General features: G+C 52.0%; 1 protein-coding gene across 1 annotated transcript in view; it reads left to right on the forward strand.

The window, feature by feature from the left end:
• The first annotated feature begins 15,579 nt into the window (after positions 1-15,579).
• Positions 15,580-21,738, forward strand: part of STRA6 (signaling receptor and transporter of retinol STRA6) — a 43,864-nt gene continuing 37,705 nt past the window's right edge. Inside the window, exon 1 of the mRNA XM_042235257.2 lies at positions 15,580-15,787. The gene's annotated coding sequence lies outside the window, so the exon portion shown is untranslated. The remainder of the gene's footprint in view (positions 15,788-21,738) is intronic.

The raw sequence follows: 21,738 nt of genomic DNA on the forward strand, positions 1-21,738 counted from the left end.
TCCTCCTGTACAGTGTTATGAATCTCCATCCATAGTTCTTCAGGCACTCTGTCTACCAGATATCCCTTAATCTATTCGTCACCTCCACTGTGTAATCACAAAAGATTTGATTTAGGTCATACCTGAGTGGCTTTAGTGGTTTTCTCTACTTTCTTCAATTTAAACCTGAATTCTGCAATAATGAGCTCTTGATCTGAGCCACAGTCAGCTCCCAGTCTTGTTTTTTCTGACTGTACAGAGCTTTGCCATCTTTGGCTGCAAAGAATATAATCAATCTGATTTCATAATGATCAACTGGTGATGTCCATGTGTAGAGCCAGCTCTTTGTGTTGTTAGAAAAGGGTGTTTGCTATGACTAATGTGTTCTCTTAACAAAACTCTGTTAGCCTTTGCCCTGCTTAATTTTGTACTCCAAGGCCAAACTTGCATGTTATTCCAAGTATCCCTTAACTTCCTACTTTTGCATTCCAATCCCCTATGATGAAAAGGACATTTGTGTGTGTGTGTGTGTGTGTGTGTGTTAGTTCCAGGAGGTCTTATAGGTCTTCATGGAATCGGTCAACTTCAGCTTATTCAGCATTAGTGGTTGGGGCACAGACTTGGAAGTTGAATGGTTTGCCTTGGAAATGAATCAAGACCTTTCTGTCATTTTTGAGGTTGCACTCAAGTAGTGCATTTCAGACTCTTCTGTTGACTATGAGGGCTACTCCATTTCTTCTAAGGGATTCTTGCCCATACTAGTAGATATAATGGTTCAGTTCAGTTCAGTTGCTCAGTCGTGTCCAACTCTTTGCGAGCCCAAAGAACCGTAGCATGCCAGGCCTCCCTGTCCATCACCAACTCCTGGAGTCCACCCAAAACCATGTCCATCGAGTCGGTGATGCCATCCAACCATCTCATCCCCTGTCATCCCCTTCTCCTCCCGCCTTCAATCTTTCGCAGCATCAGGGTCTTTTCAACTGAGTCAGCTCTTTGCATCAGGTGGCCAACATATTAGTTTCAGCTTCAATATCAGTCCTTCCAATGAACACCCAGTACTGGTCTCCTTTAGGATGGACTTGTTGGATCTCCTTGCAGTCCAAGGGACTCTTAAGAGTCTTCTCCAACACCACAGTTCAAAAACATCAATTCTTTGGTGCTCAGCTTTCTTTACAGTCCCAACTCTCACATCCATACATGACCACTGGAAAAACCATAGCCTTGACCTGACTGACCTTTGTGGACAAAGTAATGTCTCTGCTTTTTAATATGCTATCTAGGTTGGTCATAACTTTCCTTCCAAGGAGTAAGCATCTTTTAATTTCATGGCTATAATCACCATCTGCAGTGATTTTGGAGCCCAGAAAAGTAAGGTCAGCCACTGTTTCCACTGTTTCCCCATCTATTTGCCACAAAGTGATGGGACTGGATGCCATGATCTTAGTTTTCTGAATGTTGAGCTTTAAGCCAACTTTTTCACTCTCCTCTTTCACTTTCATCGAGAGGCTCTTTAGTTCTTCTTCACTTTCTGCTATAAGGGTGGTGTCATCTGCATATCTGAGGTTATTGATATTTCTCCTGGCAATCTTGTTATCTGAATTAAATTCACCCATTCGTGTCCATTTCCTAAGATATCAATTCCTAAGATGTTGGCATTCAATCTTGCCATCTCCTGCTTGACCATGTCCAATTCACCTTGATTCACAGAACTAACATTTCATGTTCCTATGCAATATCGTTCTTTACAGCATTGGATTTTACTTTCATCACCAGACACATCCAGAACTGAGAGTTTTTCCCACTTTGGCTGCTTCATTCTTTCTGGAGCTATTAGTAATTGCCATCCATTCTTCCCCAGTAGCATACGGGATACCTTCCGACCTGGGGGTTCATCTCCTGGTGTCATATCTTTTTGCCTTTTCATACTCCTCATGGGGTTCTCCTGGCAAGTATATGGGATGTTTTGCCATTTCCTCCTCCAGTGGACCACGTTTTGTCAGAGCTCTCCGCTATGACCCGTCCGTCTTGGGTGGCCCTAAACAGCATGGCTCATAGCTTCATCGAGTTACGCAATCCCCTTCGCCACAACAAGGCTGTGATCCACGAAGAGAGGATGTGCTTCTCCCTCGTTTAGAACAGAAAAGCTGAGAGCTCACCTTTAATCAGAACTGAAAGGTCACCAGCCAAGGTTACTCAGATGGTTGGGGACGGAGGCTGTGAGTTCCACTCCCAGTTTTCTCCCTTCCCAGGCTGGGCTGACTGTCTCTATCTAGTACGCATGGAGAAGGCCTCCGGGGATGGTTCCCCAGTCTCCCTAGGGTGTCTCCCCTTCTATCAGGCCCAAAGCTTTGGCAGCAAGTTGTGGTGGGGGCTGGGGACCAGCGCTACTCCAGAGGCCCTTCGTGGCTCAGTCCAGGGCCCTCCAGGAGGGCTCTCAGGGAGCAAACGTTTAAGAGGCACTGGCTCTCAGGGCTATGTGAGTGTTCCTGACACTGTACCTCTTTAAATTCTGCACCCTAACTGCTTTGCCTGCCCTGCTGTGGCCCCTGCCCTGCCCTGCAGCTCCTCCCGGTGACCCCTGGGCTCTCACCCGGCTGCCCTTCTAGCCTTTGAATTATCTGTCTCTGCAGCTCCCAGCCCGGTGACCTTCCTGCCTGGGAAGAAGATAATGCAATTGAGGGCTGGTTCCAGGCGGTCTGGCTCCAGAGTGCTAGTGATCCCTGCACACTCAGCAATGCCGGAAAGAGGGCCTTCCCACTGCCTCACTGGCTGCCCAGCTCCCTGGACCAAGGGCCTCTGGGACACTCACTCCTGTATTTCACTAACCTTGCCCCCCCAGATCTGCTTACTCCTCACCAGGGAGAGGGCCACCAGCCAGGGGACTGGACATGGCTTTCCTACATTACAACACAATGAAGCCCCTTCCCCAGCTACTCCACCTCCCCCACCCCCAGCTCTTCTACCTGCCTCATTCCCCTTTCCCAGTAAAGGGAACTTGGCCTCCCCCTGCCAAGGGACATGAATCTCCTTCCCAAGTGCCCAGAAGACCTTCTGCTCCCCTGCCCCGGGGGACGAGCCCCAAGCTTTGATGACTCAGGGAGATTCCATTGTGAGGGGAAGCAGGTAATGATTGATCTCACAGCTAATAGGTAACCCTACCCACCCCCTCCCCCTAGCAGAGAACACTTGGAGCAGCCTCTTTCAATGGGGCCAGGGGTTAAACACAGCCATTAAGGAGCCCACAGCCACTGCTCCGGATCTGAGTCCAGCTCTTGGGGAAGGAGGGGTTCTGCTTCCTCCCTTAGCTTGGCGCTGGGCTCGCTGGGCAGCAGGAAGCGTCTACCCCTCCATCTCTCCCATTCTTTCCCCACCACTACTCCCCATCCCCCATACCAACATTTTATCTCCATTTCTTCTGGGCAGCTGAACTGGGCTTCTGGGACAGGGAGGGGATAAATGAAGTGGGAAATTTAGTGGATTTCATAGCAAATAGCAACTGATAACTGTGTGACCATGGTTCAAATACTAACCCTCTTGGAGCTTCAGCTCTCTTATTTGTACAGTGGGGAAATCAGGCAGCTATGAGGACTGAATGAGACAGTGCAGGCAAAGCTCTTAGTGCTGATCCTATTAAGTGTTCCCAAAATGCTTGCTCTTTTCCTTGCTAAACAACTTTGCCTTGGCAGGTTCTACCCCAGAACAAATAAGCCAGAGAAGTAAAAAGATGTCTGCAGGGCACAGTCTGCACATCTTCACCCAGCACCGGAGCCTTCAGCCCACCCCAGATATTCCAGCCCCCCACCTACTCTCTTCCCCGACTCACTCTGATCCTGGCTTCCAAGCCCATTCCCACAGCCACCATTCTCAAGGTAACCCCCTCGCCAGAAAGCTCTCCTCCTCTCCTACCTAAATCCTCAGGGTCCAGCTCAAGACACGTTGTCCAGGAGCCCTTCCTGACCCCCTTCTCTCCTGCTCTGTACAGTCCTCTGTTCATGGTAACACCTGCCTGCACCTGCGCTGCTGAGTTCACTCCTGACAGGAAATAAACCTGAGGTCAAGTCCCTGCCCCTCCCGGAGTTACTGACAATTGTCAGCCAAGGCAGTTCCCTAAGAGGGTCTCTGCGCTCCAAACGCCACTTCCCCTGAGCCCCAGGGGTGTGTACAGCAGGTGCTCACTTGTTGGCTGAAGGCTGGCAGACTCCAGGAGGGACCCCCTCCTCTAATTACAGTGGTGAATCCACAGCTGCTCTGACCTCACATCAGCTGAGGCTCAACCTGGAAGTTTCTAGAGAGATTTGAGGGTGAGTAGGGGAGACTTGCTCTGCCTTGTGCTTCAGTTACAACTCCCACTGGGGTGCCTGGGGCCAGTTCACATCCTACCTGTTAAGGTGTTGGGCAGAGTTTGAGCTTCAGTCACTGCAGCCAGAGGTCTGCTGGGGGCACCTGGAACCCCTCGGTCTGTGGTTCCCTCCAGCCTGTCCCCATTCCTGCCCTCAGCCCCTCCCACACCAAAGAAGCAGCCCAAGGACTGGGCCGCTGGCTTCTTCTGAGAGAGTCCCCACTGGAGAGCTGGTGAGCGTGGCTGGAGGATGCAGCTGAGTCTCCTCTCCTGTCACCTACAGTGCCGGGTGTCTCCCATTCTCCCGCGTCTCCACCCCGCCCTGTGCCCAGAAGGCTATCTATGTCACTATTTCACTGGGTTCTGGTTGAGCTGGGTATATGGGAGGGTCATCAGGGAGCTTGGCATATCCTCCTGGCTGGTTCTCCAGGTGGCTGCTCCCCTCCCCAGGGCCACGCGGCCTGACAGGCAGCACGCTCCTATAGCTGCCCTTCCAGGTCATCATTCCCTCTCTTGCTTGTTAAGGCTAAGGGGCAGTAAGGGGTCCTCTGACTTACTAGCTCCCAGGGGACTACACTGTCCCTTTTATTTTTCCTAAATATCACCCTCAACTTTGCAAACAACCCCTCTGATCAATTCCCCTCAAATGACTGAATTTGAATGCCTTCTTTTTCCCACAAGGCCCCTGACTGAGGCACCTGCTGTGTGAGCCCCTCTCTGTGGGCCCGAGCACCCATCTGACCCTGGTATCACTGCCATCCTCGTCACCTCTGCATCTTCACACTCAGCTACCTTCACACTCTTCACTCCCTGCTAATGAGGGAGCGCTTACTATGAGCCAGGTGCAGTGACCAGCACTTGTCACTGACTCATTCCATCCTCACACTCAGTCCCCAGGGGTTATTGCTGCTACTCCACTTTAAGACAAAGAAACAGATGCTCTGCAAAATTAAGGAACTTGTCGAAACTTCAGAGCAGCAGAGTTGGGATCTGGATGCAGACCTGCTGGCTCCAAAGCCTGTGCTCATAACCACCAAAGCATATTGCTTTTTCCTTACTCCATCCCTCACTCCTAAAACTGGGACAACATGAAGAAGGTCAAATTCACAAGGAAACAGCCTAAATGTCCATCAACAGGTGAATGGATAAAGAAGATGTTGTCCATGTATACAATGGAATATTGCTCAGCCATAAAAAGAATGAAATAATGCCTTTTTCAGCAACATGGATGCAACTAGAGATGAGCATACTAAGTAAATCAGAACGAGGAAGACAAACTCCATATGATATCACCTATATGCGGAATCTAATATACAACACAAATGAGCCTGTAACATCTCTGAAGCAGAATCAGGGACATAGAGAACAGACTGGTAGCTGCCAAGCGGGAGAGGGGTGGGAGAGAGTTGGACCTGGAGTGTGGGACTGCAGATGCAAACTGGCGTATATAAATTGGATAGACAACAACGTCCTACTATATAGTTGTTGCTGAGTTGCTGTTGTGTCCAACTCTTTTGTGACCCCATGGACTGTAGCCTGCTAGGCGCCTCTGGATTTCCCAGGCAAGAATATAGTACAGTACAGGGAATTATATTCAATATCCTGTGATAAACCATAACAAAAAAGAATATGGAAAAGAATGTGTGGGTATATATGTGTGTGTGTATATATATATATATATATATATATATATATGATAACAGATTAACTTTGTTATACAGAAGTAATTAACACAACATTGTAATTCAATTATACTTCAGTAAAAAATAAATTAGAAAAGGAAACAAGTGAAGTTCAGAGATGGAAACACCCGACTTTTTGAATGGGTCCAAAGAGATGCTCTGTGACAGTGTGCCATCTGCAGACACCAGAGTCAAAGGAGAGAGAGGTGGAGCACCCTGGAGGCTTAGCTGGGCAAGGTGGGCCAAGCCCCTGTCAGCCAGGGCAGTAGCTGGGGTGCCCAGAGGAGCCCATTCTGTCTAGCACAAATGGGTGGCAGGGCTGTCTGTCAGGGTCCCAGTGTCCAGAGGCTATGCCTGGGATCACTGATGGAAGCTTGCTCCCAGCTCCAGCTATGCCCCTTCAATGTAGCTTACCTGCTGACTGGGTGGTGGATCCTGGAGGCACTCGGGGCCTCCCCTTCTGACCTTCCTCTGGTGCTCAACTGTGTGGAGGTGACCTGGATCTTCTCAGTCAATGGCAGCTGGGCATAACGCATGTGCCTCCGCATTTTGTCACGGAGTACTTTACAATCTCAATCCTGTCCTGCATCCAGTTTCCATCCTTCAGGCCTGACCAGACTGGCCTAGCACCACCACACTGGGCAGCAAAGAACTCTATCAATGGGCTTGAAATCTGCCGGGTGCGGCTTTAACCCTGCCTCCTCCAGGCCCCGTGGCAAGGACTTGGGCAAGTCCTCTGACTGCCTTACCAGGCTTCCCTGGTGGCTCAGATGGTAAAGAATCTGCCTGCAATGCAGGAGACCTGGCTTCGATCCCTGGATCAGGAAGACCCCTTGGAGAAGGGAATGGCTACCTAATCCAGTATTCTTGCCTGGAAAATCCCATGGATGGAGGAGCCTAGTGGGGTGCAGTTCATAGGGTTGCATAGAATTGGACACAACTGAATGACTGACACTTCACTTCACTTCTGACTCCCTCGGGCCTCCCTTCCTCATCTGTGAAACAGCAAGGATAATCTACTTTGTAGGGGTGCGGTGAGGATCAGGTGAGAGAATGGACACTTGGCGCATGGCAGACAGCCCAGAAACAAGCTTCCCTCGTGTTTACGCCAGTCTGTGCCAATCTGGAGCCCCTGCAGCCATAGCTCTGCAATGGGAGACTCGCAATGATTGTTATGGGTGTGCTGTTCTCCTTGTTGACTGACACCGACTCCGTGTCCCTGAGCTCAGCGGGCACATTTATTGATCGCTGCATCGAAGTCCTCTCAGCATTTGGTAACCAGAGCTCTTGTTTGGGGCAGCCCTGGTCCCATCATCACGCTGTGAATCACTTTGTTAAAGATGCAATGTGGCTTTGGGGCACTTTTCTTGGGAAAAATCAATAACTTGTTAACAAAGGACTGAATAAAGGGGTAAACAGGAAAGGCCTCCTGCCATTCCCTTCTGTCAGAAGGGGGTGGAAGAGGGACCCTGCCAAAGGGTCCACTCAGGACCGAGCAGTAGGCAGAGGTGGCAGTAGGCTCAACCAGTTCCCTCAACCCTACTCTTCCCACCCAGAAATCTGACCATGTCCCTGTTCTGCTTTGATAAACATTTCCCCATTACTCTCAGGAGAGGTGCTGACTCACGAGTCTCCCGGTCTGCTCACCCCAGCCCCTCCAGCTTCATCACAGCCAATCCCTGCCTCACACCCACGCTCCAGCCACGTTACATGCCTGAGGTCCCCTGAATGGGCATTGGTCTCTCCAGCCTTCTGCCTTTCACCTAAGCTCTGGCTGGATTGTCCTCCATCTACCAGCTGGAATAACTCATCATATATCTTCAAGACACAAATGCAATAACCTCCAGCAAATCTTCCCCGACACTTCCCCCTGTAGCTCACATCTCCACCCAGGGGCATCAGACCCACAGTCCCTGGGCCTCCCCCTGGCCTGGCTCATGACCCACTATTGACTATTCTGTCTCTGAGGGCGGAGACTGTGCCTGGTGATGCCCTGTCCCCAAGGCCCAGGCTGTTGCCTGGTAAAAGATGAGGGCCAGGTGGGTGCTCATCAAATGAGTGAGGGAAGATGTTAAGAATAGATGCCCTCTTCCTCCCTGCCAGTTCTCCAGATGCCCCCACTTCAGCTGGGGTAGTGATGCCTGCTTCCCAAATAGCCCTCCCTCTTCCAGAGAGCAAGGCCTCAGGGACCTTTTTCCCCAACTAGAGCATGAATATTGGGAGTGTGAACCTCATAAGCAGGCTTTCCAGTGGCACTAGTGGTAAAGAACCCACCTCCAGGAGACATAAGATCAATCCCTGGGTTGGGAAGATCCCTGGAGGAGGAAATGATAACCCACTCCAGCATTCTTGCCTGGAGAATTCCATGGACAGAGGAGCCTGGTGGGCTATAGCCCATGGGGTAGCAAAGAGTCAAACACAACTGAAGCGACTTAGCACACACCTCCCAAGGTGTGTGTGCCAGGCACTTGTCTATGCATTTTATATATGTTCACTTAGTGCTCACAGCTGCATGTGAGGTTAGTACAACTTTAAACCCCTTTTACAGATGAAAAAACAGAGGCAGTAGCAAGTGCTGAAGAGCCAAGCTTAGACCCAAGCCATACGGCTATAGAGCCAGCATTTGTCATCACAGCCCTCTACCTTAATGCGGCGCTTGTGAAGAGTTTGGGGGAGACAGCCCAGAACACCCCGACTCCCAGGACAGGGCCTCAGGGGCTGCTCTGCAGCTGGAATGAGCAAGCAAGTCCAGGGAGCTCTAGTTAGAAGAAACTGCTTATTCAGACCTCAACTGCTTGCATCCCTTGGTTCCCTCCACCTCATTCTGTGCTCAGCACCAGCCCCTGGCCCACACCGCCTGCCCACCGTCTCTACCAGAGAGCAGAGACTCTGGCCCTAATCTCATTTGCGGCCATGAAATCGCATTTGCAGTGTATTAAAGTAGAGCAGAGCTGGCCCAGCCCTGCCTGTCTCCTGGAGGAGAGGAGCCTGGAAAGCAATCTCATGGGGAGGTGCCTCCCAGAACACCCGCTGACAAAAAGCAATTATGCTTTAAGAGGAAGTTTAAAATAATATCCACCCCCTAGCCCCACCCGGTCTCAGCTCTACCCAGCCTCCACCACCTCCCAACAGTGACAAGGGCAGGCTTGCTGCTGGGTTGCGGGGTGGGGCTGACTCAATTCGCTCCCTCCTACTTGTGCTCCCAAGGCCTGGTCCCTTACCTGTCCCCATCCACCACTACTTACCTCCCTGAGATCCTAAAAGAACCCACGCCCTCTCAAGCCTCTGGGCCTTTGCAGAGGCTGTCCCCCTGCGTAGAATGTAGCCCTCCAACCCCTGCTTATCCGGCAAGTTGCTGTTCACTTGGTATAATAATCATCACTTAAGTTTCTAAGCATTTAGTATGTTTATTTTTTTGCCCATAATTTTAAAAATTGCCGTATAATTGCTTTACAATGCTGTGTTAGTTTCTGCTGTACAATGAAGTGAATCAGCTGTACATATACACAGACGTATACACATATCCCCTCCCTCTTGCACCTCCCATACCCCTCTAGGTTATCACAGAGCACTGAGCTGAGCTCCCTGCGCTATACAGCAGCTTCCCACTAACTAGTTTACACATGGTAGTGTATTCATGTTAACCTAGCCTCCCAATTAAATTGACTACTTATTCAATTCAATGATTCTGTCCAGGAACTATCATCATTATTCCCATTTTATAGATGTAGAAAGAGGGGGCAGCTTCCCATAGCTGGAAAGTGGCAGTGCAGGGGTTAAAGAACATTCCCTCCACACCCAGGGTAGGCCCAGCAGCTTCCCCTCCCATCCCCATGACTGCTCTGGTCTCTGTGGGGGTCTCACCTCCCTGAGAGCTCTGAGAGGCCAGGCTTAGAGCAGAATCAGGGTTTAACAGATAATTCTTGCATGAGAGTTGATGCACCTCCCTACAGGGACAGTAGGGGTGCTGAGGTGCGGCCCACTCCTGCCTCCGAGGCTGTATCCTTCCAGTGGTGTATTCCAGTTTACCTGTATTGGAACTGGAATCTATTTGGAATCCCCTCTCCTCCAGGGAGGACTCCTGGACTGCAGTCAGGCTAACATATTATTTAATCTTCATAGTCACACTGCAAAGTAGACATTGTCATCCCCATATTGCAGAGGAGAAAACAGAGAGTCAGAGAAGTGAAGTGACTTCATCAGAAACACGTAATACAAGGCAGAGCAGGGATCTGAATTCATACGGGAATACAAAGTTGATGTTTATCCACAGCATTTTCTTGGCTGTAACTCACTCTCACTCCTCAGATAGGGTGGGTAAGGGCTTAGTTCTGCGCTGGGGCTATTTATGCAACACTTTTTTCTAAGTGTCCTCAGCCAACTCCAGCGGTCTAGGGAGTTTGCCTGGGGACTCTGAGTCACTGACTGCCCCAGCCTCCTCCCCAGTCCGGCTCCCAAACCATCCGGGACAATGAGCACTTGCTGTTAGGGTCAGCATAACCCTGAGTAATCTGTCTTGGCTGGTTGTGGTAGGATATGGGGCGACAGGGAAGAAATCTCTTCCTCCAAGTGTTTGCCCATGATCCCGTCACGTTGTCTAGAAAGCCCACTGAAGAATGAGTCTCCCTGGGAAAGAACACAGCAACTCATTCCCACCTCTGCGCTGATTACTGTATCAGAAAAAACAAAACATATCGTGGAGACTGGGATTCCAGCCTGACTTTACTACTGAGTCAGTAGGAAGCCTTGGGTAAGTGGCTTCCTAGCGACTCAGTTTCTTGCTCCAGGAAATGAACCTTATCAAGGCTACCCTGCCTACCTCCCAAGATCCATGCGATGCTCTAATGGACTTTGAGCCCTTTGCACTTGCCAGCCTGGCTCCAAGCAGCCTGGGCAAACGTGACAGCAGAGGGCTCAGAGGCCTGGAGTTGGCACCGACCCTCCCTTGCTTCGGCATTCCCTGCCACTCCCTATTCCCACAAGCGTGGTCCCTCCACTCCATCCTTTCTCCCTGCTTGCTGTTCCTTCACACACCTCCATGTTCCGGCTCCCACGCCTTTGCTCACCCTGTCCTCTCCACTTGAAAACCACTTTCCTCAATCCCTACTAGAATCACACCCATTCTTTGAGGCAGGGATTAGATGCCCCACCCCCTGACATTTGTGAGGTGGATTATAATGAACCAAGAAATTTCCCACCTTCTTCCTCATCTAAGCCTCACAACCTCCCTGTCAGTGGGCACTGCTCTGCCCTCAAGATGAAGAACTTGAGGCCCAGGGAAGTAAGTGATTTTCTTGAAGTCATACAGCACTTACAGATATGGTTTTTCCAGTAGTCATGTAGAGATATGAAAGTTGGACCATAAAGAAGGCTGAGCGATGAAGGAATTGATGCTTTCAAACTATGGTGCTGGAGAAGACTCTTGAGAGTCCCTTGGACAGCAAGGAGATCAAACCACTCAATCCTAAAGGAAATCAACCATGAGTATTCATTGGAAGAAGTGATGCTGAAGCTGAAGCTCCAGTACTTTGGCCACCTGATGTGAAAAGTCAACTCATTGGAAAAGACCCTGATGCTGAGAAAGATTGAGGGCAGGAAAAGAAGGGGCAACAGAGGATCAAATGGTTGGATGGTATCACTGACTCAATGGACATGAGTCTGAGCAAGCTCTGGGAGATGGTGAAGGACACGGAAGCCTGGCAGACCTGCAGTCCCTGGGGTTGCAGAGAGTCAGACACGACTTAGCGACAGAAAAACAATACAGCTCTTAAGCAACCTCAAAATGGAATCCTAAACCAAGGTCTTTTGATTCCCAGTCAGAACTGGCTTTCCTACGAGAGACTGAGTCCGTGATGACCACCCAACTCAAGCCCATCCCTCTTCCCCGAGCTCCAGGGCCCTCAGAGTGTGCTTCTTAGGTCATGATCTTCCAACTTCTCCTGTCTCTTCTCCCCACATAGCCTGGCAGCTCCCTAAGGGCTGAGAGATCAGCTACCTTGCTTACTGCTGGGGGAGTGGATGGATGGATGGAGGGCTGGATGGACAGAGGACCACTGTGGGCTAAAGGAGGTTGGACCATTGGATCCAAGGACAAGGATGGGAGAAAGCATGGGAGAAAGGATGTCCTCAACTCATCCTCCATCCATCCTGCTGGCCTCAGCTGCTCCTCGCCCAGGGACTCTGCAGTGCCAGCTCGGAATCCAGGTTGGGGTGTCTTGGCTGACTCCTGACAGGCCAAGCCCTCACCAGGACCAGGGCAGGCCAACTGGGCACTGTCAGCTTTCTTTCTCTCCTGCCCTCCTCGGCCCGCTGTTTCATCAAAGACCAGTTATTAAAGATTGTTTCACACAGGGTTTTAATTTCACCTCTTACATCACACATGTTGTGTCCCCAAAGCCTCTTTCTCATCTGGTAGAGGCTGCACTTGGAGAATTCCTACCGAGATAAAGCCAGAAGTTACCCAAGGAGGTGTGGGCCTGTGTTTGTGTGGGAGGCGGTGTGCCCCAGGTACGACCACCAGTGAGCTGTTGTGAGTCTATTATTGTGATGTCGGGGTGTGGGGGGGTCTCTGCATGTCCGGAATGTGGTGGGTCCGTGTATACTCGACATGCATGTCCTTGTGCATCTGCATGTCTGTGAGAGTGGCTGTGTTCCAGAGTGTTTGTTGGGGGAGCCTCCACTTTCCAAGGGTGTGAGTGAAGGAGAGAAGAGGAAGATGGCCTTAAAAGGTCAGGACAACTGCGCCCTCCTGCCCCTCCTTCCTCCTTTCCCATGAAGGTAATTTCTGGAGATGAGAAGGCAATCACAGTCCCCCTCACTCCCACCCTGGAACCCATCAGCAGCTGGGCCTGGGCTGGCTGGGAGGACATCAGAGCCAGGTAACCCCTTCCTCTCCATCTCCCCCTCACCCCACATATATCACACACTCACACACACACACACACACACAGCTTCTAGGAGGTGTGAGTCAGTGACAGCCCCTGGCTGGGGTGAAGGAAGGCAGCGATGGGGGCTGGGCAGCAGGGCCATCTGGTGTGCTCGGATACAGCAATCTGCTAATGGAGTTTCTTCGCAGACCAGCACCCCAGGCTGATCCAGCCTCCTCCACCCAGAAACCTGGTACCTGGGTCCCAGAGACAATGCGGTTCACAAGATCCCAATGCCCTCCCCTAGGGAGACCAGCTAGGCATAAAGGAGCTACCCTCTTTCCTACATGCAGAAACTGAGGCCATTTCAGACCTATCTGCTTTGCCCAGACATCCCAACTCGTGACTAGGACAGCATTTATTAAACCCTGGCTGCAGGGCAAAGCTAACCATATACTAGGTCATTTAATTTCCCCGGCAATAGAGGGCATAGGAATGGTCCTACCCCATTTTACAGATGTGAAAATGGAGGCTGAGGGAAGTTATACAACTTGCACAGGGTCACTCAGCTACTACATAAATGCCAGAGACTGACCTGAACCCAGATCCACCTGACCCCACTATGCCTGCCTCTCACTGCAAGGTGGCTGGACCCCAAACCTCTCCTATACCCTACTTCTGTGAGCTTCAGGCATTGACTCCACAGGCATATACAGAGACATGGAAATCGGCCAGGGGAGAGAAGAGACCAGCTTGGGCAAGGACCTAAATATGAGACCCCCCCAAATAACATATTTTTAGGTCTTACTCAGGGACTTTTGAGGCCCTTCAGAGACCCGCATGGGCAGAAAACCTTTCAGTGCCACCCATGAGCACGAGGGGACAGAAGGCAGTTGGCAAGGTCATTGTGGTACAAATAGCTAAGAGCCTTTCTCTTCCTGAGTGGGGACTGGCCATGCCCCTCACCCTTGCCCTCCCTGGGGCCGGCCTGAGCCAGCCCCGCCTCTCCTACCAGCCTGGCCTCTCCAACTGGATGATTGGTGACGGGTCTACATCCTTCCCTGCATGGGTGACAGCGCTCTCTGGGAACGCCTTGACAGAGTCTTTGTTCCCCAGAAATAAAAGAAAATCGAGCTACAAAGGGAAACCTCAGGTAGCTTTTAACGGAGCTCAGCTGCCTGGGGCAGAGTGTGTTTAAGCTGGAGGCAGTTGTCACAGGAGCAGAAGGGGGAGCTGCCCACATTCCCCTCCCGCCACCCTCGGCCCCTTGATCAACTTTACACAAGGAAAAGATTCTTCCAAATAGCGGCAAAGGAGAAAATCAATACAAATTGAGAGAGAAATGTAAAGCAGCCTCGTGCGTCTGTGTATGAGTGTGTGTGCGTGCGTGTGTATGTCTGAGTGTGTGCATGTGTGAGTGTGCACATGTGCACACGTGTGTGTGTGTGTGTTAGGCACAGCAGAAGTATGCTGCCTGGACCCAGGCTGACCTGCTCAGGTGCCCAGGCCAGGGGAGCAGGGATTGGGAGTCACTCCCTGGCACGTGCGGTGAAGGGATGCTGGTGGCTGGGGGAGGGGCAGCAGCCGAGTCTCACTCCAGTTAAGAGAGAGATTAATATATTCAATCCGCTCAGGGTAATTGAGGGAACAATTGGAGTGTTTTTCTAAAGCCCATAAAACTGCCTCATTTGCAAGGAGGACCTGACCTGCTCACAGCTTCTGTCACGTGATGGAGCACAGGAAGGGAGAGGGGAGGGTGACATGGGGCCCCGATACCGAGGAACTGGGGCATTAGCTGGGGAGGGGGCTGGCAGTCCTGATCTAACCTGTTCTCACCCTTTCCATGTTAGTAGCAGTCCAAGCCTCGGTTTCCCTACCTGTGAAATGGGCTATGGGCCATCCCCTTCCACCACAAGCCTAGGTACAGTTGGGCAGCCGCCCCTGACCCTAAAGGCCTGGTACTGAGGTGTAGGGGTGGGAGCAAAGAGGCACCCGGCTGCCCTGCCGGGCCAGCTACCCGCCCCCACCGCAGACGGACCGGGCAGGAATGTTAATGAAATCCACCAAGTGTGCCTTTCCCTACTAGAACCATTCCTGTCTCCAGGGCAATAGTCTCTGCAATAGCGAGCAATAAAAGGCAGAATAAATTGAAAAGCGGAGCAGAAAGGGGAAGAGAGTGAAGGCCTGGAGTGCGCTGGGCCGAAGGCAGAAAGATGCCTGGGGCTGGAAGTGTTCGGGGCTGGAGAGCCAGCCGGAACTACGAGCCGAAGAGGATGGAGAGAATCTGAGACGGGGCGGGGGAGGGGAGGAAGGCGGGAACAAAGGGAGACAGACGCCCAGACGGACAGCCGGCGGCAGGCATGCGGGTCGAGCCACTGACTTCTCGTTCCCCTCCTCTTCTTTTTAATGAAAGCCCCCCAGCCTGTTGGTGCCAAGGCTACAACCAGAATCCGCAGGCTTAGAGCCAGGTGCTCAGCATTTGGAGATTGCTGTATTAGCTTTTTCTCCTCTCTTTTTTTTCCCCTCCAGGGCAAAAAAAAAAAAAAAAAAAAAATGTTTTAAATGGAAAGAATTAAAAAAAAAAAAAAGACCCTTGAAAGCATCATTTAAAAGGCTCCTCGGGAACAGAATCATTTCCTTGAAACAAAACTGCGATTGTTTGCAAGAGGTACATGTGAGGGGAGGGAGCCCACCTCCCCAGCCTCCAGCTCCCATTCTCCCTCCCACCTCTGCGTGGGAGGAAGCTCCAGGGCCCAGCGCAGGAGCCCCCAGGATGGCTCACAGAGCCGCAGCAAGGAATTTTCAAGTTCATGTTTCCAGAAATTTCATCACTGGGAATTTCCAGGCCACAGTTTCCCTCTTAAATAGCTCCGCCTGGCTCGCAGGAGATTGTCCTTACACCTTCAGGATCTCTTAAAGAGGTGAGTGAGGTGCGAGGAGGGCCTGCGGCCCCTGAGGGCCCTGCAGCTCCCCGCCCAAAGCCGCAGTGGCCTCCTCCCCACCCCTACCCCGTCCCCTCCACCCCGTTCCCCCTAACCCTTATTTCCCAAGAGGCCTCATATGCCCTTAAAGGAGTTGAGCAGGAGCCCCCCACAAGGGCTCAGCAGCCAGATTTGGCCTGCACCGTGCTCCTCCTTCTGTCCTTCCCTGGTGGCTCAGACAGTAAAGAATCTGCCTGGAATGCAGGAGATCCATGTTCGATCCCTGGGTTGGGAAGATCCCCTGGAGAAGGGAATGGCTGCCCACTCCAGTATTCTTGCCTGGAGAATTCTATGGACAGAGGAGCCTGGCGGACTACAAAGCCATGGAGTTGCAAAGAGTCAGACACCGACTGAGCGACTTAACACTTGCTGCTTCCCTCATCCTTGGGTACCTTACTCTGCCCTGCACTGGACAGGCCACCCTCATTCTGCTCAGATCAACTCTCTCTTGCCCTGGGGAGAAAGGGCCTTGGGAGTGCTGGGGTGGTACAGCCTCACGGTCTCAAACCAGCCAAGAGGTGAAGGAGGCAGCGTCAGGGACAGGATGAGTCTGGCGGAGCTCTGCCTGGAAAGGAAACCGCCGGAGCACCTCTTGCATCTGGCAGGAAGCCTGGAGCTGGTTCCCTCCTGTGTGCGGTAATCTTTCCTCTGCAGCCACTGCCTGCACGTCCTGGTCCCCCAATTCGTGGGTCAGGCCCCGAGGGTCTGGGGTCTGCTCTGGGGTCTGTGGCCTGGCCGTACACACTGGAAATACTCAGGGAGGTAAGCCCTCCCTACCACCAACCCCCACACCTCCTACCCCCACTCCTTTCCCAGCTCCCCACACACAGAGGAGGTAGCTTGAGGACTGAAGAAAAGATGTTATTTTAGGGGAATGGATTGTCCCAGCAGAGCCTCCAGGATTTCGGGAAACCTGTGACTAGCCCTGGCATGGCCATTTAGGGCTATGTAACCTGTGGACCATGGCTGAGAAGCAAAGTGATTCAAAGTCAGTCACTGCAGCTTCACAGTGAGCCTTGCCTCCCGCCCCTTACTCTTTCTTGCTCGTGCCATTCCTAATCCCCTGCCCTCTGCCCCTTGCTCCACCCTTACCCCATCTCTCAATCTATGACCATCATCAGTCCTGGCTTAAAAAAAACCTGACACGCAAGTTGGAAAACAACTTGTGAGTTTACAATGACGTTCTCAATTGAATAGACTGAATGACTGAAATAGCTGATGCAGACAGGATGGAGGCTAGTTTGGAAGGAACAAAATTAATGCACGGAAGTCTTCCTGAAGGAAATGGCCTTCGGTCTACCCATGAGCATCTGGAGCCTAGAAATCCATTCCTGGCCTTGAACTGAGCATTGCTGACGTTGGGCTGAATTTGAGAATGCAATTCCCTCCTCTCCTCTCCTTCCCCCCTGCTCACTGTCTTTTCTTCTCGACACCTTCAACCCCTCTAGATTGCTTTCTCCTCCTCTTCATCTGAGAATCAAAGAGAGCTGGGTTAAGTCCTTCCCTCCTGGGCTTCATTTTCCCTATCTGCAAGGAGGGGAGAGAGGATGGTTTCCCTCCCTGTGATTCTAGGCCTGATCCACTTCCCCAAAGAGCTGCCCACAGGTCCAGACGACCGCCTGCAAGCCCACCCCTCCCTGAGTGTCTGGTCATGCTCTGTCCCACAAGTTGTGTCTCTGAGCCTCCAAAGATGCCAGAAAGGTACCCCGCTTCCTCATGCTGAACTGCTGGGTAAGTTTGCCTGAGGTGGGACAGCCCTTCTCTCCTCTGGAGGACGCCTCTCCGTTGTCTGTTCCCCCCACTGGCTTCCTGGCCCTGTTGTCAGGGTTGTGATGGCTGACCCCTCCCCTAGGAGGGAAGTGATTTTCCTCTCCCTTGAAAGCTATTTTCTTGTCTTGGTAGAAGCAGACATCTGACACTTTAAGAGGGAGAACGGCAGGGAGATGATGGCATTAAATAACAGAAATTAGAGCTGCAGCGGGCTGGCTCAGCCATCTCCCAGCCCCCCTTCCCTGCGGGAGTCCCACCCTCCCTCAGAGGCATTCAGAGGAGCAGCCTGCACAAAAACGGTCCACGTGGCCCCTGGATCAGGTGGTCAGGGCACGCAGGGACCTAGACAGCACGGGACTGCTTCTCCCTGAGCTCTGAGCTTCTTGCATTATCTTGGCCTGTGATAAACTCTAGAACATGTAGGAGTCCAAGCCTTATCTATTTTATTCACAAGCTCACCGCAGTACCCTCAGCACCCAGCTCAGAGCTGGGCATAGAGTAGGTGATCAACAGTATTTGCTGATTGACTGACTAACGAATTAATAAACAGAGGCCAAAGTAGTCCAGGTAACAAACTGAGACCTGGGCAAGAGAAGTTGGTCCTTGGTCCATTCTTCTGGTTTCCTGGCACATTCTGCCAGATTACTCTGGCTAGACCACAGATCAGATTGTCTTTCTTCTGCACAAACCCTTCTGGGGGCTCCCCATTGCCTCCTGACATGGATATCCATCTAGCTCTTCTGTCACTCTTCCTTCCACTTTCTCCCACCCATCGGCCATCTCCCAGCCCAGCTGAGCCCACCAGCCTGGGCTCCACTTTCAAACCAATGCATCATGGGACGGAGGCCCTGCAGGACAGCCAGGCACCTTTGGTTGCAAACTTTTGGTTTCAACCTCAGCTCATTTCTTCTGCCAGCCAAACCCTTTCCTTCTCAGTCAGCTTATTCTGGTCACTCCTCCTTGGAATATACTCCTCAAAGCCCACAATTACCATTACTAAATCTTACTCACCTAGCATGGAATCTGAGAGAGTCAGTACTTAACAAGTGTTTGATGGATGAATGAATGGATCAATGAGGGAATGAATGAATGAATGAAGGTGAAAGTCAAAGTGGCTCAGTTGTGTCCAACTCTTTGTGACCCCCATGGACTATACAGTCCATGGAATTCTCCAGGCCTGAATACTGGAGTGGGTAGCCTTTCCCTTTTCCGGAGAATCTTCCCAACCCAGGGATCGAACCCAGGTCTCTGGCATTGCAGGCAGATACTTTACCAACTGAACCACAAGGGAAGCCCAAGAATACTGGAGTGGGTAGCCTCCTTCTCCAGCGGATATTTCCAACCCAGGAATCGAACGGGGGTCTCCCGCATTGCAGGTGGATTCTTTACCAACTGAGCTATCAGGGAAGCCTGAATGAATGAAGGATTCACCTCGAATAACATCTCTTTTGAAAAGCCTTTCCTAGGCTTCAAATTCAGACCTGCACACTCCCTCATCAGAGCTCTCCTCCCAGCACATAACTTCTGGGCCCATAGGATCCCCACATTGTGCCAGGCTGTCTTCAAGCCAGGTGGCATCTTGAACCCAGGGTTTGACCCAGCTTTGGATCCCATGCACTACTGTGCACTAAGGTCCCCAGGAAATGTGGCTGGCATTAGATGGAATCAAGCGTCCTTGGGGGATGAGCCTCAGTTTCTCCGCCTGTGAAATGGACGGCTTGCTCTACTAGCTTCTGCCTATACTGGCTGTGAGGCCCACCAGATACACTGTCTGGTTGCAGAACACTACCACATTGGGGAATGAATCCTCCTTAGCTTGGACGAAAGCTAGATCCTCTCACCTGGGCCTGAGGCTGCCAGGGTCCCAGTTCAGGGCTGAGTCCTGCCTGGTTGTGGTGGAAGCTAGATGGGGTTGAGTGAGGGAAAAGAAAGACTTCTGTCTCCTGGTCACTCCAGGCCTCCCTTGAAACCCGGTGAGAACATGTGAGAGTGAGTTTGAGGACTGAAGCGTCTCTGGGGACACTCACCACTGGGCAAAGAAATCCCACCCAGTGATGTCCTTGATCTGTGTGGCATTTGTTTGCTCCATTCTGTCTCCCACTTCAAACTGGAACTCCCCGTTCCACCCTCAGACTGCTTGTTCTTCAGAACCCAATGAGGCAACCTAGGCAAGTTCTGCCGTTCCGCTCAGTGAAGGACTGTGGGGCAGCCAGGCTCATCAGAGACACAGGGTTTCCTAACTAGGGGAGCAGTGATGCTAGAACCTGATGGGCACCCAGGGAACACCTACCTGCAGCCTGGGCAGCTGGAGCTCTGCGTGCAGTGACATTGGTTCCAGCTGGCTGGCACCAGAATGGCAGTTTGTGGCAGGAGGCTGAGGGGCGAGGTGCATGTGGAAGGCCACCCTGTAAGCCAGGTCCCTTCAGTGGTGGGCCGTGGAGTCTGCACTGGTTTGGAGCAGAGCCAGGTTGCCGCAGTAGCGGTACAGTCCTTGTATTCCTGTCCTGCGCGGAGCAATTCACACGGGGCTGGTCTGGGTGTGGGTAGATGGGGAAGATGGCCACGTACACCCCCTGGGCCACCCTTCCCGAGGCCCTGCCCAGGCTCAGCGCCTCCACACACAGTTATGCGTCGTGCTGTCCATCATTCTTGCAGAAACCTGGGTAGGGAACGTGGGTCCCAGAGATGGACTCTGGAATCTCTCTCTCTGCCTCCCCCAGGGGATGAGGATGACAGGCAGGGCCCCTGGGAAACACAAGCAGCTTGGCCTTCAAATTGAAACCAGGCTTGGCTAGGAGTTTCTTGAGGATGACCCTTTGCCAGGCCACACCTATGGCCTCCTCCCTTTACTCATGTGGGGAGCTGAGGGCTCCTAGCCTGTGAGATGATCCTGGGTCCTGCCACCCAGGGAGGAGTTCAACCTGACCCTGATCTCTGACCATGTGAAAGCCTGGGACTTAGTTTCCCCATTCTCTCACTGCCTCCTCCTTCAGGAAGCCTCTTTGGATGGCCTCACAAGCTAGGCATGGATTTGCTCCTCTTTCCAGATCAGTTAACTATTCTTTATTTGGAATTTCTGCCTTTCTACCTGATTGCTGGAATATTGCAGAAAGTGGGGCCCAGGTCTCCATCTCTCTGTCTACCCTGCGTGCCCACAGTCCAGTGGCTACTCGGTGTGATGCCCAGCAGGACTGGCCCCAGACCTTCTGTGTGCTCAGCTCTTACAGTTTCACAAAGCCATTCCTCGCCTGTCCTTTCATTCCCTCCTCATCTGACTCTGACCAGCATCAGTGTCCCCAGGTCACCTTGAAGGAGGTGGGGGCTCACAGAGGGTCAGCTTTGCCATCAGTCACACCAGCAGAGCTGTGGGTTCAGTCTAGAGCTCTGCCCCTGCCCCTCCTGTTTCCCTTGAGGCTCCCTGGAGTCCCTGACAGGGGCTGGGCAGAATTTGCAGGGTCTCTGTTCCTCCCCAGCCACCACCTTTACTTCATACCTTTAGGGAAAGTAAAGGCTAATTTGTTCCTGGTGAGGGTGAGGCTCTGCCCAGGGTCTTTCGGCTCAACAGCATCAGTGACAGCAGAGTAGGTGGGGAGGGGGTCCCCATCAATCACCTGCAGCTACACCCCGGCCCCAGAGCAAGCCTGCAGGGGGTCCTCAGTCGACAGCCGGAGGGCATACCTGCCCTCCTCATTAAACCCCACATTCAAGACTTCGAACTCCAGGTCCAGTGTCTTTGCCTCAGTCTTCAGCCTCTGACTCAGCAGGGATGTAGGGACCTGGGGTTCAGGCCCCCGGAAGGCCTTGCCTGTGTTGGGGACTGACCCGTGGGCTCAACACAGCCCCCTTCCACCCACAGTCCCTACCTGGGCCCAGTCTAAAAACCTACATGCTGGGCACTCAGGGCCACACTCCACCTTTCTGTTTGTTTGTGGAGAACCCAGGTAACAAGTTAGGAAGCTGGGCCTATCCCAGGGAACAAAGGCAACAGTAGATTCCTCCCATTTAGCTTTTGTTCATCCAACAAATATTTATTGAGCATGTCTTATGTGCCAGGCACTATTTTCAGCATCAAAAGTGAAGCAGTAAGCCAAAGATTCTTGCCCTCCTGAAGCTTATCTTCT

The sequence above is a fragment of the Ovis aries genome, chromosome 18, assembly GCF_016772045.2.
Source record: "Ovis aries strain OAR_USU_Benz2616 breed Rambouillet chromosome 18, ARS-UI_Ramb_v3.0, whole genome shotgun sequence".
NCBI lineage: Eukaryota > Metazoa > Chordata > Mammalia > Artiodactyla > Bovidae > Ovis > Ovis aries.